A 17,209-nucleotide genomic window follows, 5' to 3' on the forward strand; every position below is an offset into this window, starting at 1 on the left:
ATCAGTCAAAGGGGCCCATACTGACGAGGAGGCGCAGCCACACCCCTAAGATGGGTGACATCATTGCCTTTAGCAGGCAGCACAGCATGTAAGGTTGGCTCCAGTATTTAAAACAGATATTTTCCGTGCTCCCACATGCCCTTGTATTGGGGCCTTAGATCTCCCGGTAGCCCTGATGCACATGTCATCATGCAGTGACAAACTGAATGCGCTGTGACCAGCAATAAAAGTATGTCACGTCTACTGATGATGCCACATGCAACCAAAGGCCTGAACAAGTGCACACCTGAATCACTAAGGGGTAAATTTACTAAAGTGAGAGTTTTTAGAAGTGAGTTTTAAAAGTGATGTTGCCCATAGCAACCAATCAGATTCTAGCTATTATCTTCTAGAAGTTGCTAGTTAAATGTTAAGTAGAATCTGATTGGTTGCTATGGGCAACATCACTTTTAAAACTCACTTCTAAAAACTCTCACTTTAGTAAATGTAACCCTAAGTGTCCTGAAAGTGACTAACATGAAGTACAGTACTGCTTCCAGCACTTCATGATGTTGTGTCCGGACACCTAGTGGGGATTTATATGTGCACCCACAACCTACACAGAGAAGAGGCAGCTATGTTGTGGTTTATATTGCATATATTGGAGTTTGAACAATGGGCCCGATTCATGTGCGAACCAGTGCGAGAGATCGGGAAGCGTTCGCTCACTGCGCATAGACTGCCCAGTTGAGTGAGTGACAGGAGAAGCCGTTTGTGGGTGGTGACATGGGCTGGCTGCTAGAAATGGGAGAGTGAAGATGCGAACGCAGGCGTGCCTGAGCATCTTACCGCGTGCATAAATTAGAGGCAGCGTCATAGTACATGTCCCCTGGCTGGTTATTACACTGAAGTGCTCGCAGTGCTTGAAGTAGGGTATGGTCTGCTACAATCGCTGCGATCGCATCCGATGGTATCCGATGGTTGCATACACTTCCTGAGATGACGTCCGCAAGTGGGCGTCTTTAGACTGGCTGGTGGGCGTCTGCATACACAAAGCGATCGCACGCCAAGACATAGTGGGCGTGCTAATGCCTTGCCGTGCAGTCGCCTGCCCAGCTGAATTTGCATACACATCGGGCGAGCGAACACATCTAGCGAGCGGGTCTGAAACAGGTACAATATCCATAAGTATGCATGCTGAATTCTGAGCATTGGTTCAACTCACAAAAGTTTTGCCCACAGTGTTTGTATATTTTTTGTGGCATGAAAATATTGTCTACGGTACAGGAGGCGTCTAGAAGGCATAAACGTAGTCTGGTGAGCGCAGAGAGTGTGGTAGTCGTTGCAGGATAAATCCGGGCACACACTCCTAAGGTGATAGCAGTAAATACCCAAGGTTGCTCTTATATCATGAGAAACAATGCGGTAGGTGGGGGAGAGAGTAGAGGACTATATTCATTATATAAAACAAAAATTGGAATAAGATGGGAGGAGGCCAGCATGCTATCCCATATCTCCAGTATGAGCCTCTGAACAAGAGCCTAACTAAAGGGACCACAGGGGTTTACCCATTCCTCACACGTTGATATTTTAAACTTTGTTGGCCACCTGTGCCCCCCACCCCTAGTCCTAATTTGCACTGGTTAGCCATTTGGCAATATTCAATGTACATTGTTAACTGTTCTGTATCTCCTGAAGGGTAAACTACTATACATTATTTTGTGACTGAGCTGTTAGTTGTGATTAAGTTTGAATATAGTATAGTATGTTTGGCCTGACAGATGTTACCTGTACTCACTGGTCTTTAGGGAACATTCAGAGTACAGTGATGGCTGCATCAACAATCCCTAAAATAACATCAATCCATGCCACTATCAATGCCACTAAGAAAACTTAGATTTTGCAGATGGAGTTAAAGCATTTGTCTTTGAGCTCAACAAATACATGGGGGGAGGTGGTCTACATCTTAAAATGGAAAGAAACCCAGGAAAGTTATCAACTAAATCTAATGTATAGGTTCTACTTTGTGAAACAGTTATTATTAGTCTCAGATAATACTTTCAAGTGTCTAGTATTCTGTTGTGGTCTGTAAAGATTGCCAGAGGGCACCTCTATCCCAGTAAGGTCCTTCTAAAGCTGGTCAGTGACCGGCCGGAGATTACTTTGTACCGCATTCACAGGTAGTATTTGCCTTTGGTTCTAAAAATGTCTTGGTCTGCAGACACTTACGCTCATTTCAGGGGATTAGTGGCATTCTCATGTAAGGTAGCTAGAAGGTGTCATTGGCACAACAGGTTTAAGTTTCTATAGACATTGGCACAGCGGGAACGTTTAACAAGCACTACAGCAATTGGTGGAGACATTATAAGTGACAGAGAGGGCCTCTGCAAAGAAAGGATCTCTCTCTGCATTTTGATCTGCTGGGTGATTGCCACACCATAGTGAAATAGAAAACACAGAGGATACCGCCTGAACATCTGTGACCTTGTGAGCATGAAGTTGGACAGACGTAATATACATTTATAGTTTAGAGAACAAGCCATGTACACAGCACAGAAGACATACATGGAGAAAGCTGGGCAATGCACTAACCTCCACAAATGGATTATGCTGGATATGACTCGGACTCTTCTTTCACATTGCGCCGTTCCATAGGGTGGAGCGATGACGACAGCTGTGGGGAGGAAGAAGTCCCTCAGTTAGTGGCATCAAGTTTATTTTCTTTCATGTTACAATAGGAATCATTGGCATTTACAGTAGGTGCAACATTTGCAGGACACCACAGCAGCCAATCAAACACTTACATTCATTTTCTAATTTGAACTAGACAAGTAAAAGCTTATTGCTTATTGGTTGCTGTGGTTTGCACCTATTTTCAATGTTAATAAATGAACCCTGCTGTCTATCTGAAAGGAACAAACAGCATTTGACATATGGAATGTAATGTAATATGATATGTTGCTGTTTTGATGGTGTGACATTAATCACTTAGGAAGCAGCGTGTACTCAGTTTCAGACTAGACACATAGGGGAAAGTAATGCTTCTGGACTGATGTTATTTTTTTTTAATATGTATACATTAAATGTAATCTTCTATTATCTATACTTTATTAAACTAGCAGGCCATTCAGGCTTTTTCACTTAATTTTAAATGTTTTGTTTTAAAGTGTAACTAAATGGGAAAAAATACTTTATCACGTAAAACAGCATGAACTATACTGTAATAATATATCTGGATCTCAGATGGATTCTATATACACTGGAAAACCATTCAAAAGATGCTTCTTGCATGTTGCCATATTTCTTTTAAAGTCTATCCCAGTCACTGACTTGTAGCAATATATTTATCTTTTAGCAGCAATGCATGCTATCAACAACTTGGCATACAGTATGTAAACGGATTGGGGATTTAAATACAATATTTCCTTTGTCTTTTTGCATAGTACAGTTTTAAATAATATATTATGGGATCTATGAACTAAAGCAAATATTCAATGTTTGCAGATATGACGTGTTTCTTTTCTTTCCTCCATATTTGCCTCCGCGCTGTTGTGTCTCCCAGGGAAATTTCCCAGATGTGGAGTCCTGGCGAAGCTACAGAATGCATGCATGACATGTAAACGTTACCATGCTCCCCTTACCTTACTACCACCCTTCCTGTGATGTGGCAGAAGGATTTTGGTGCACAGAGGAGGCAGGCGGTCAGCTCTGTATCTGTTTTTTGAAGCAGGCCTGAATTCTGTGTCAGAAAAAAGTCTTAGATATAAACATTGTTCTGGGTAAAGGTTAAAGCAGATCAGGTCAGGTCCTATAAGGTATGTCCATCGTCACGTGACTTTTGTTTCAGCTCCATATACTGTATATTGTATACAACATGATGTCGTTGCCATTTCTGATGATTGAGTACTCTCATTCAGCAAATCCAAAGGCAATAGAATGAATGTTTTTATTTTTACGTTACACATTTTCCCAAATGCTGTAATGGATTCAGTATGATTTACCGCCGGCCGCATGGCGGTTCAAATCCCGATAGCGGCAGCCCAACAAGGATGAAAATCCCGATCGTGCTAGGTAAGTATTTACTAACCTAATTTTACCTCCTAACCCTCCCTTAGGGGTTCCTAACCCTAACCTCCCCCCCAAGTGCCTAAACCTAAGTCCCCTGGGGGGGTTCCTAACTCTAACCTCCCCCCAGTGGTGTCTAACCCTAGCCCCCCTTCCCCTAGCCTAAACCTAACCTCCCGGGGGGTGCCTAACCCTAAGTCCCCCCCCAGGAACCCTAAACCTAACCCTCCCCCCCCCGCGCCCGTCTCACCTTCGATCGATAAGCCGGGTGTCGGTCTCCCGTTGTAGGGAAGATGACAGGCATCGGAATTTCAACGCCTGTCATTTAACCCTTGCCGTGATTGTACAGTCGGGAAGCCGGTGGTCGACATTCCGTCCATCGGCTTCCAGAATGTTTCCAGCTGTAATTCACATGCTTAATTGGGTAGAAAATTAATTTACTTAATACTAAAGGTCATAGGGGCCTATGCATTAACACTAAAATAAAGTTTTTAACGACATTTTCCTTAATTACCGTTATTTTAGTATTCATGAAGATATTTAACACAGGAGATATCACTGATATCTCCTGGCTAAGTCCCCCTGCGTTAATTTCCACACTCCCCATCCATTAGAATTTGATGGAGTTACTATATACGCCACTGTGAGGTGGCGAATAGCAGGTAACACCTGCTTTCAGCTGGACAGGTCCCCTGGCGTCTCCCTCCGTCTCTTTGGTCCCTCCTTTGGCTCCGGTGTCTGCTCTGACGGTAGAGCCACATTCACCACATGGCTATATACCCCCTCTATGCCCACTTGGATGGTAGGGAATGACGCTGGACACTGGCTGATGACGTCAGGTTCCTCTCCGTGAAGGGGATTTAGACACTACCCTGCTTCTGACACTGTGAAAATGTTTTTTTTTTTTACTAAACTGTACTGTGTTCTGCCGGGAGAACACAGTGTCAGAGCAGATACCGGAGCCGGAGGCAGCTATAGCGGCCAGGTAAGTGCGGGATAGGGGGGAAGTGAGCCGAGGGGGCAGGGAGGGTTGGGGGGGGGGACACAAAATTACTGCATCTGTAGGCAGTGCTGCGCATGCACTGGTGTTACAGATGTAACAGCGCATGCGTAGCACGGATTCCAGCTGTAGTAATTTAGAGTAGAGAGATAAAACTATATTTCCCGAAAAGCTGTAATCGCAAAAATGACCGCTTTTCAAATTAGATGGTTATGGAGAGGAGGAATGATGAATTCCTCCGGTAATTAGGTAGAACTCCATGCGAGTTCTAAACCTAATTACCTCCAGAGAAATTTAAGTTATGATGAATAGGCCCCATAGTATGGAAATGTTGAATCACTTTTCCTTTTCCCAAGAATTTAGTATGGAGTCCCCACAGATATTAGAATACAGAATCTCCCTACATTGTGTGACTGAAAAACAAATGTACGTGGTAAGAACAGCAAGATGAATGTCAGAGTAGACTTGGATGTGAGCCAATTATTTTCTTATACCAGTTGGCCCGTTTGCAATGTAAACCTCAAGAATGACATTGAATGGGACTTTTCTATGACTTTGTGGACTCAACCTGGATGTATTTCTTTGTTTCAGTCAATAATGGCAAATTTATAGCTCATGTTTCAAATTCGCACAGAATATGTAACTCCCAGCATGCAGACAAAGGTATGATGCGAGGTTACAAAGCCAATATTGTTGCTTACTGGATTGTAATGGAAATCTCCACATTTCTGTCTGATGTCAGAACCTCATGTACAGCGTAGCACTGAATTAGTATTCCTCTAGTAAATGCAGAACTGTATCAATCTTATGGTAACATGACAGTTTAATCTGACAGCTGAGGTTCTGAATAAACTAGCAGGCAATGTAATACTTGGCCAATGTGCCATCGCCACAGGACGGCGGAAAACAATATGATGGGGACAAGCATTAGTTATTATGGCTTATAGTGCTTTCCAAGCCATCTGAAAACATGTTGCTGCTGTCATCTGTTCTGTGTCTCAGTCTACAATCTGTTATAAAGAGAAGCTGCTGGGATTTGGTATCTGGTTTCCAGTCTATGGTTCAGTGATGGGTATGTATCCTGGTTTGGGGGGGATTGGCAGGGGCTTGTTTGTAGCACATTGGCAAAATAAAAATTAGACTGTAAGTGGTATTTGCCATATATTATAGATGCAAATATAGAGAAAAACAACAACAAACAAAAAAAAAGACAACAGAGGAAACATGAGATGTCTGCAAGGCATGCTGGGACAGTGCCTCTATCTGTCCCGGCATGACCTTCATCATTAAAACCTCCTGCATCTACCCACTCTTGTGCACAGTCCAAGCTGGTGGGGAAGGACAGAAAGGTCTCTCTACTGTACAGCAATACTGTAACCCACAAGCTACAATGGCTCATATCATCTAGAGATGAGGGATGAGCTTTTAGGAGCTTGATAAAATTGGTGTAGACTGCATTCGCCATTAGACTTCAGTATTCTGCGTCACTTAGCTAAATGCAGAAGATACTGTATACTAGGGGTGTGCACCGGCCACTTTTCGTGTTTTGTGTTTTGGTTTTGGATCTGGATCTTTCTTCGTGTTTTGGATCTGGATTGGTTTTGCCAAAACCACCCTTCCGTGTTTTGGGTTCTGGGTTTTGGATCTGTATTTTTTTTTAAAAAAGCATAAAAACAGCTAAAATCACAGAATTTGTGGGTTTTTCTGCTCCTATGCTATTATTAACCTCAATAACCTTAATTTCCACTCATTTCCAGTCTATTCTGAACACCTCACAATAGTGTTTTTATATCCAAAAGGTTGCACCGAGGTAGCTGGATGACTATGCTAAGAGATACGAGTGGGCGGCACAAACACGTGGTCCATCTAGGAGTGACACTGCAGTGGCAGACAGGATGGCAGATTGAAAAACTAGGCCCCAAACAGTACATAATTCAAAGAAAAAAAGAGGTGCAAGATGGAATTGTCCTTGGGCCCTCCCACCCACCCTTATGTTGTATAAACAGGACATGCACACTTTAACAGACCAAACATTTCAGCGCCAGGGTCTGCCACACGACTGTGGCTGAAATGATTGGTTCGTTTGGGCCCCCACAAAACAAGCTGGCAATTAATCTGTCCCTGCACAAACTGGCTCTACAGAGGCAAGATGTCGTCCTCATCCTCCTCATCCACCGATTCCTCACCCTCTTCAGTGTTGTGTACATCCTCATCCTCACAGAGTATTAATTCGTCCCCACTGGAATCCACAACCAGAGGTCCCTCTGTACGTTCTGGAGGCTGGTCTCCCTGGAAGAGTTGATAATTCATTTTATGAACATCATCTTCTCCACATTTTGTGGAAGCAACCTCCTACGCCTTTCGCTGACAAGGTTCCCGGCTGCACTAAACACTCTTTCGGAGTACACACTGGAGGGGGGGCAACTCAGGTAAAATAGAGCCAGTTTGTACAGGGACCTCCAAATTGCTTCTTTGTCCTGCCAGTACAGGTACGGACTGTCTGACATGCCTACTTGGATGCTGTCACCGATGTAATCCTTTAACAGACAGACGCACGCTTGTCGCTGCTGCTTTAAAGATGCAGCTGCGGCTACAGCCCACACATTTCACAAAGACAGAAAAAAAAAGAAGAATTTTTTTATTGTTTGTGGAGCGCACTTTGAGGGTTACACCACCCTTTAACAGACAGACGCACACTTGTCGCTGCTGCTTTGAGGATGCAAGTGCGGCTACAGCCCACACAATTCACAAAGACAGAAAAAAAAAGAAGAATTTTTTTATTGTTTGTGGAGCGCACTTTGAGGGTTACACCACCCTTTAACAGACAGACGCACGCTTGTCGCTGCTGCTTTAAGGATGCAGGTGCGGCTACAGCCCACACATTTCACAAAGACAGAAAAAAAAGAAGAATTTTTTTATTGTTTGTGGAGCGCACTTTGAGGGTTACACCACCCTTTAACAGACAGACGCACGCTTGTCGCTGCTGCTTTGAGGATGCAAGTGCGGCTACAGCCCACACAATTCACAAAGACAGAAAAAAAAAGAAAAATATTTTTATTGTTTGTGGAGCACACTTTGAGGGTGTCACCACCCTTTAACAGACAGATGCACGCTTGTCGCTGCTGCTTTAAGGATGCAGGTGCGGCTACAGCCCACACATTTCACAAAGACAGAAAAAAAAAGAAGAATATTTTTATTGTTTGTGGAGCGCACTTTGAGGGTTACACCACCCTTTAACAGACAGACGCACGCTTGTCGCTGCTGCTTTAAGGATGCAGGTGGAATCTAGACGGGATTTGGAACCGGGGACACACTACCTCCATCAATTGTCTAAATCCCACTGCGCTAATGGCGGATACCGGACCCACGTCTAACACCAACATAGCAGTCAAGGCCTCAGTTATACGTTTTGCTTCAGGATGACTGCTGTCGTACTTCATCCTCATCGCTAGGGACTGTTGGAGGGTCAATTGTTTAGTAAAAGTAGTGGTGTTCCTACTTCCTCTCTGGGATGATGAACAACTCCCAGCAGCAGCAACAGCACTAGGAGGAAGTGGTTCTTGATCTTTCCCCATTTTATTTTTATCAGAGAAAGTTTGGTCCTCCATTTATGTTATATTGATATATACGTGCGGCTAAAGCGCACACAAACACAGAAAAATTTTTTTTATTTTTGCTGGAGAGTAGTGCACTTTGTGGGTTACACCACCCTTTAAGAAATGAGCCAGCCGGTTCTTTACTTATGGGACACAGGCGCACGCTTGGCGCTGCTCCTTTGTTGATGCACGTGCAGCCACAGTGCACACAATTCACAAACACAGAAAATATTTTTTTATTTGGTTTGCAGTGTACTTTGGGGGTTACAGCACCCTTTAACGGTCAAGCCAGCCGGCCCTTTACTTATGACACAGGCGCACGCTTGGCACTACTTTGTTGATGCACGTGCGGCTACTGCGCGCACAATTCACAAACACAGAAAATATTTTTTTATTTGGTTTGGACTGGAGTGTACTTTGGGGGTTTACAGCACTCTTTAACGGTCAAGCCAGCCGGCCCTTTACTTATGACACAGGCGCACGCTTGGCACTACTTTGTTGATACACGTGCGGCTACTGCGCACACAATTCACAAACACAGAAAATATTTTTTTATTTGGTTTGGAGTGTACTTTGGGGTTACAGCACCCTTTAACGGTCAAGCCAGCCGGCCCTTTACTTATGACATAGGCGCACGCTTGGCACTACTTTGTTGATGCACGTGCGGCTACTGCGCACACAATTCACAAACACAGAAAATATTTTTTTATTTGGTTTGGAGTGTACTTTGGGGGTTACAGCACCCTTTAATGGTCAAGCCAGCCGGCCCTTTACTTATGACACAGGCGCACGCTTGGCACTACTTTGTTACTTTGTTGATGCACGTGCGGCTACTGCGCACACAATTCACAAACACAGAAAATATATATTTTTTGGTTTGGACTGGAGTGTACTTTGGGTGTTACAGCACCCTTTAACGGTCAAGCCAGCCGGCCCTTTACTTATGACACAGGCGCACGCTTGGCACTACTTTGTTGATGCACGTGCGGCTACTGCGCACACAATTCACAAACACAGAAAAAATATTTTGTTATTTGGTTTGGAGTGTACTTTGGGGGTTACAGCACCCTTTAACGGTCAAGCCAGGTGGCCCTTTACTTATGACACAGGCGCACGCTTGGCACTACTTTGTTGATGCACGTGCGGCTACTGCGCACACAATTCACAAACACAGAAAAAATATTATTTTTTTAGCACTTGGGGGGAGCACCCCTGATGGACAGAGCACCCCCTGGACAACACTACAGCACCCCTTTAGGACTGGGACACTGCACAGGACTTTGGAGTGGACACAGCCCATATGGAGAACTGACTGCACAACACAGTCCAGCCAGCCCCTATGGACTTTGAAGTAGTGGACACAGCCCCTATTAACAACAGCAGCACAGCACAACACAGCCAGCCCCTATGGACTTTGAGGTAGTGGACACAGCCCCTATGGACAACAGCAGCACAGCACAGCACAACACTACTCTGCATTACACTACACAGCCCAGCCAGCCCTAACTCCCACCCTCCCTCTTCACTGTCCACAGCCGAGTGAGAAAATGGCGCTGACGCGGGTACCTTATATAGGATCCAAAACCCGCGAGACCCGGAAGGCGGGATGATGATGTTTTGCCTCGATTTCAGATCCGAGTCAGGCGGGAAAAGTCGAGCCTGACTCGGATCTGGCTCGGATCGGGGGGGCTCGGGGGGGTTCGGATTTCAGAAATCCGAACCCGCTCACCCCTACTGTATACAGGTTTGTAAAAAAAAATATCAAGCATAAACTAATATATTGAGTACATTTCTCTATTAAAAGTTATCACACAAATATAAAATGTATTGATTTTAGACTATGGAGCCTATTCATCATCACTTAATTTTTACAAAAGCAGGTGAAAATGCAAATTTTCACCTGCAATTGTAAAAATGAAGTGTTCGGGATATTCATCATGAAGGTAAAGCAGGAGATATCACAGATATCTCCTACTTACCTTCCTCTAGCAGAATGGCCCGCTATCCCCATACACTAGTATCACAGCTATCTCCTACTTACCTTCCTCTAGCGGAATGGCCCGCTGTCCCCATACACTAGTATCACAGCTATCTCCTACTTACCTTCCTCTAGCGGAATGGCCCGCTATACCCATACACTAGTATCACAGATATCTCCTACTTACCTTCTTGCGGAATGGCCCGCTGTCCCCATACACTAGTATCACAAATATCTCCTACTTACCTTCCTCTAGCAGAATGGCCCACTATCCCCATACACTAGTATCACAGCTATCTCCTACTTGCCTTCCTCTAGCGGAATGGCCCGCTATCCCCATACACTAGTATCACAGCTATCTCCTACTTACCTTCCTCTTGCGGAATGGCCCCCTGTCCCCATACACTAGTATCACAAGTATCTCCTACTTACCTTCCTCTTGCGGAATGGCCCGCTGTCCCCATACACTAGTATCACAAGTATCTCCTACTTACCTTCCTCTTGCGGAATGGCCCGCTGTCCCCATACACTAGTGTGGGGACAGAATTCATCAAGCTCCAAAAATATAATTTTTTCGGAGCTTGATTGCGGTAGCCTTCGCCATCTTCAGGACCAGGTCCGTCCCTGTCCGGCTCCTTCCGCCGGACATCGGGGCTCTTGTGCCTTGTGACCTGTAGGTCATGCATGCGCTCTGCTCACGTGAGCAGTGAAAAGATTCACTGCTCCAAACCGTTCGCTGGGACAGCTGATTTTTGAATGATGAATTGCTCCGGCATCCGTGGCAAGTCAGTGTGTTAATTATCGGGGTCCGTTAAGACCTCGATAATTAACATCTTGAATAGGTCCCTATATAAAGTTATCACTTTGTTTAGTGCTACAGGGGGGTCCTTATACACCTATCCTCAAATCGCACCACAGGTTATGTGACTAATGTGGGCCATACATCTAATACCCTGATTTCCCATTCTGCCGATCCCACTGGCGGCCATCGATGATTGGCGATCTGTCAGCAGATCAGTGAAATTCAACATGTTAAAATTCCTCAACTTGCTGATTCGGACTATTTTTGGGTCAGGATCGGGGAATCGAGATTGTTCAACATGTTAAATATCCTTGATTCCCCGACCCTGCTGTCAACAGTATGGGGAATTTTGTACTAAATATGCATCTTAGCCACATTACTAATGCTTCAAAGGTAAAATGCATAAGTACACAGAACACTGACAATGGCATTGCGTGCAGCAGAGATGTGTGACTTGGGCGCTAAACTGGGAAAACATACAAAATACTGATCTAGTATCCTTTATATGAGACTTTATAGCAACTAAATTGCAACAAAAATACTAATACTAAGAGCCCTGCACACTATAATCAACTATGGATGCAACTATGATGCAATACAGGCACTAAATTAAGATATTGGTACAAAAGTCCGACACTCGCTACCTGTGGTTATAGTCGTGCCATGCACCTCGTGCCACATGGTGCAAAAAAGATGGGGAAATATCTGGCTGGGATAATTATTAATATTATCGACTAGTGATTTAGCTGTCATGAGGAATCTACTTGAATTCAGTCAATAATATAAGTATTTCCAAAGCTTGTACTGCTTTAGTGGCATACTGCATAGGATTGAAACATCTATCTCTCCATGGTTTATGAGCAGAATGGGAATGTTCTTACAGCTGTTGATTAACACAATTATACCAGTGATGTCCCAAAACCTGGGTTGACAAAGCCGAGCATTAGATTTAAACATCTCAATGTTTCAACATCTCAGCACATCCTTTGTTAAGAAATAATTTGTTGTTTATGCAGTATACAGCATCACATTACTGTCAGCCCGATGTCCCTATTTTCACTGACTTTATTGTGCTGACAAGCTCTAATTAGGGATTGTGTGTAAACTATAAGAAATCTTCTAATGATGTTTTCTGAACAAACTGTAATTACCAGTACATTTACATAAGTATAAGATTACCCTTTAAGGCTCAATCACATGCAGAATTTTGCAGATTAATTCATGGCTTTGCATGTGAGATTGCAATTCTTTAGGTTTATTCTATAGAATGGTACGTCATGTCTGTCAGTCCTTATCTCACTGTGCTCCCTGATCTGCTACAGCGCAGGCAGAAAATCTACTCTATTTACCTATTCAAGTCATATTTAAACTCTAACCTAATTAAAATGAGGGAGACTTGTTTAATCTAATCTAAATTCCTGTGTTATTAGTTTAAACATATATACATGTCTTTCTGGATGACTGAAACCAGCTGGTATATGTAAAGCAGGCACTCTATGCATCATTGATTGTATCTATTTTAAATCACTTAATTAAATGTCACATTTTCACTGATATTATGAATGGCAGAAGAATGACATGTAATTTATTCTTAAATTAGTGGTACTGTATAACACATTTTATTGTGCTCAAAGTCAATGTCTTCTGGGCTCATATATAAGGTAAAGAGAGGCTCAGACACACCATAGTGAAAAAAATGATTATTTTGGAAACAATGGACTGTTCTCAGAGTTGAGCGTACAGATGTGTCCTTATACATCTAGCCTCAATACGCCACACAGCGCGACTTGCCTTGTGTGAGCGAGCTACCAGGTTCCCGTGCTACTCTGCTAGCGTCGGGCAACTTTTTCCTCTGAAAATGCTTCTAAGTCGCAATGTAATGCGACTTTGACGCACCAGGAGAGTGTGCTGATTAATTCTATATGTCACAGTAGTATATCTGTGTGCACCTGACTCTGTATATGAACCACAACGGAACTTGGAATGAAAAAAGCTGTGGGCGCTACATTGTAGCACGTCGTATACAGATTCAGAGGCTTAGTCGAACACAAGTGTCGCATATAAAATTTATCCACACAGTCTCCTGGTGCGACTTAGACGCATTTTCTGTGAAAAAAAGACACTGAACTAGATGGATTTCTGTATATTGAATGGCGCTAGGTTTTAAACAGATGAAAGCTCAAAAAAAATCTTATACATGTATCTCATAAATCGTATATATTAGAATAGGCAGATTTTTATTCTACTAACTAAAAAACACAGTCATGTGGACATGAAAAAATAAACATACAATAAGTTATAAAAACGGCATAAATGACAAAACGCGGGCAATAAGCAATGCAAGCTAGCCCACCGCAGCACCTGTTCATGGTGAGATACAAACCGACTACATATCGATTTCTTTACTGCTCTGCCTTTCATGAAGTGCCCGAGCTTTGTCATTTATCCGAAGCTCGCCAGCAAATATACAATGGGTGTAATAGAAGAAAACTAAGGTTTGGGTATTGGCAAATCCTCATGGATGTAGTCATTAGGTCGACATTTACAATGTCAACACCACAATGTCGACATTCTTAAAATGTCAACATTTTCTGAATGCTGACAGGTGAAATGTCGACACCGTCAGAATGGGGATAGGCTGCAGGTGGGAGATTAGGGCTAGGCACTAGAGGGACAATTAGGGATAGGGTTAGGGATTAGGGACAGGAGAGAAATACTTACCGAAACGCAAGATAATCACAGATCTGACCCAGAAGTGACGGTCGTATGACCACCGGGACCCAGAAACTGCGCTGGAGGTACTATAGCCATCGGGAGCAGTCACCGCTGAGCCCCCAGGGATGATATGTTGACATTTCATCAGTGTCTACATGATGAATGTTGACACTATGACTGTGGACATAATACCACACCCGACTTTGCATAAACAAATATCTTTAAACATCAATTAATTGAAGCCGTTTGCATAGAGCTAAAATACCTCTAATTTGATGTAAGAGACGGATAATCTCATACAGAAAACAATATTGCGGTTACAGGTCATTCTGTCCCTGGAGACGGAATGTCGGCTCTGGTGCTAGTTTAGGGGGGAGAGATCTTGAGGAAACCTTATTAGACTGATAGACCTTCCTAAGAATTTATATATGCCTCACTCTCAACTGGAGAATCTCAGGAAAACAACTTAAAGTGTTGCCCTAGTTATTGAAATAAAATCCCCTATGATTACTCTCCTAATATTACTCTTTTATGTGTTTAGGTGGTATTGAGTAGATGTAGTTCTCATCTATTTATCTTCTGATACAGCGCCATTCCTCCATACATACAAATGAGCTATTGCAGGATACATAGAATAAAATGATTGCTCATTATTTTCTCTCCTGTTTGCTGCAAGGCGAGAGTCGCATTAGATGTCATGCAATTTACTCAATTCCCCATAATCTGCAAGAGCACACAAAAGAAGTAAAATAAGGGATTTATGTGCTGGCAGGACCATTGCCTTACTTTTATTGAGCTGTAAATTGTCCTTTACATTGCAGCAGCAAATGGATGCACTTTCTCAGTTGAATGTTTAACACTTTGCACTACTGAAATTGATAATTCCCTGTGGACAGGGCTGATTATCTCTATTCTGCAACTAACCAACATGTACCACAATTGCATTTATGCTTGTGTATAACATGATAGCAGTACACAGAGGTGCACTAATTCCGCACCGAGCCAGCATCCCCAGCCTCCAGTGTACGTGATGCCACAGAAAATTCACAGGTGGCGCAGGAAAATAGGCGAAACGTGGGTCGTAAGGACACACCCTATACTTTTCCATGCAGTGGGCTAACTCTCCAGGCACCCTGCAAGGTGGAAAAGGGTGCCACTGTTCCACCCCCTCAGCCTTGCGCCCTAAGCAGTGGCACTTGTCGCACATCCCTTGTTATGGCCCTGGATGGGACAAGCCAGCATGTCTCTTTATTTGGGACCGATCAGATGTCCTGTGTAAAGGACTTTTAACCCCAAATTGATTTTTGAGACATGTCTCACTAAGTGATGCCCCTTCAGTGCCATAACAGGAACACACTGCATTAAAGTGATATTTGTAGGGTTGAGGGCTCTTCCGAAGTGCTGAATATGTCCCCAATGTGATTTGGCTTTTTGCTTTTACAATTTAGTGAATGTAAAATTATGTTCAACTCACATACACTGTTCATGTCAATGTCAATAGAGAAGGAATAATCATAGACACGGAAATATGAGATACAATGTTTACTTCAGGGCCCTCGGTGATGAAGGGGCCTGCAGCCAGGAGACCATGGACTCACTGTGACACTCTGGACTCACATACTACTACTGACATCTGTGCCAGCAACTTGCCAGTGCAAGTAGCTGATGTAGGGGGACGGGACGGGTGCCGGCTGCACAGGATCCCTTCCAGCTTCCTAGGCTGCTTGTAAAGTACTGTCCAGTGTTCACGGACATTGAAAGTGGGCGTCTCAGGGCTTGCAATCTCCGGCACTTGTAATTACAGAAGTGGAAGGTTGTGACCAGGGCCGGCAACAGTAACCTGGTACACTCATATTTTTGGGGCCCCCTGTCCCCTCTCCTGGCCCGTCACACTCTCCCTCTCTTCCCCAGCCCCTGTGTCTGTCAAACCTCCCTCTCTTCCCCAGCCCCTGTGTCTGTCACACCTCCCTCTCTTCCCCAGCCCCTGTGTCTGTCACACCTCCCCCTCTTCCCCAACCTGTGCTTGTCACACACACCCTCTTCCCCAGCCCCTGTCACACACACCCTCTTCCACAGCCCGTGTCTGTCACACCTCCCCCTCTTCCCCAGACCGTGTCTGTCACACCTCCCCCTCTTCCCCAGCCCGTGTCTATCACACTCTTCCCCAGCCCATGTCTGTCACACCTCCCCCTCTTCCCCAGCCCGTGTCTGTCACACTCTCCCCCTCTGCCACACCCCGGCCGTGTCTGTCACACTCTCCCCCCCCTTCCCCAACCCGTGTCTGTCACACAGCCCTCTTCCCCAGCCCCTGTGTATGGCACACTCTCCCCCTCTTCCCCAGCCTGTGTCTGTCACACCTTCCCCTCTTCCCCAGCCCGTGTCTGTCACACTCTCCCTCTCTTCCTCAGCCCCTGTGTCTGTCACACCTCCCCCTCTTCCCCAGCCCGTGTCTGTCACACTCTCCCTCTCTTCCCCAGCCCCTGTGTCTGTCACACCTCCCCCTCTTCCCCAGCCTGTGTCTGTCACACCTCCCCCTCTTCCCCAGCCTGTGTCTGTCACACCTCCCCCTCTTCCCCAGCCCCTGTGTCTGTCACACCTCCCCCTCTTCCCCAGCCCCTCTGTCTGTCACACACCCCCTCTTCCCCAACATGTGCCTGTCACACTCTCCCCCTCTTCCCCAGCCCCTGTCACACACACCCTCTTCCACAGCCCGTGTCTGTCACACCTCCCCCTCTTCCCCAGCCCGTGTCTGTCACACCTCCCCCTCTTCCCCAGCCCGTGTCTATCACACTCTTCCCCAGCCCATGTCTGTCACACCTCCCCCTCTTCCCCAGCCCGTGTCTGTCACACTCTCCCCCTCTGCCACACCCCGGCCGTGTCTGTCACACTCTCCCCCCCCTTCCCCAACCCGTGTCTGTCACACAGCCCTCTTCCCCAGCCCCTGTGTATGGCACACTCTCCCCCTCTTCCCCAGCCTGTGTCTGTCACACCTCCCCCTCTTCCCCAGCCCGTGTCTGTCACACTCTCCTTCTCTTCCTCAGCCCCTGTGTCTGTCACACCTCCCCCTCTTCCCC

The 17,209-nt window shown here is 45.0% G+C and overlaps 1 protein-coding gene and 1 long non-coding RNA gene across 4 annotated transcripts in view; one reads left to right on the forward strand and one right to left on the reverse strand.

Moving 5' to 3' along the window:
- The window catches only part of LOC148473398 (uncharacterized), a 66,509-nt gene extending 63,802 nt beyond the window's left edge, over nt 1-2,707 (reverse strand). Inside the window, exon 1 of the long non-coding RNA XR_015872964.1 lies at nt 2,572-2,707. This is a non-coding gene — a long non-coding RNA (uncharacterized LOC148473398). The remainder of the gene's footprint in view (nt 1-2,571) is intronic.
- The window catches only part of PRKG1 (protein kinase cGMP-dependent 1), a 1,225,781-nt gene that overhangs the window by 1,084,260 nt on the left and 124,312 nt on the right, over nt 1-17,209 (forward strand). Inside the window, exon 1 of one of the 3 annotated variants that reach the window (XM_088459636.1) lies at nt 2,584-2,677. The exons of the other annotated variants lie outside the window; for them this stretch is intronic. The gene's annotated coding sequence lies outside the window, so the exon portion shown is untranslated. Of the gene's footprint in view, nt 1-2,583; nt 2,678-17,209 lie in introns of those variants that run through there. 3 annotated transcript variants of the gene reach the window in all.

This window comes from Taudactylus pleione, unplaced genomic scaffold (genome assembly GCF_031769625.1).
Source record: "Taudactylus pleione unplaced genomic scaffold, aTauple2 ptg000918l, whole genome shotgun sequence".
Classification (NCBI taxonomy): domain Eukaryota; kingdom Metazoa; phylum Chordata; class Amphibia; order Anura; family Myobatrachidae; genus Taudactylus; species Taudactylus pleione.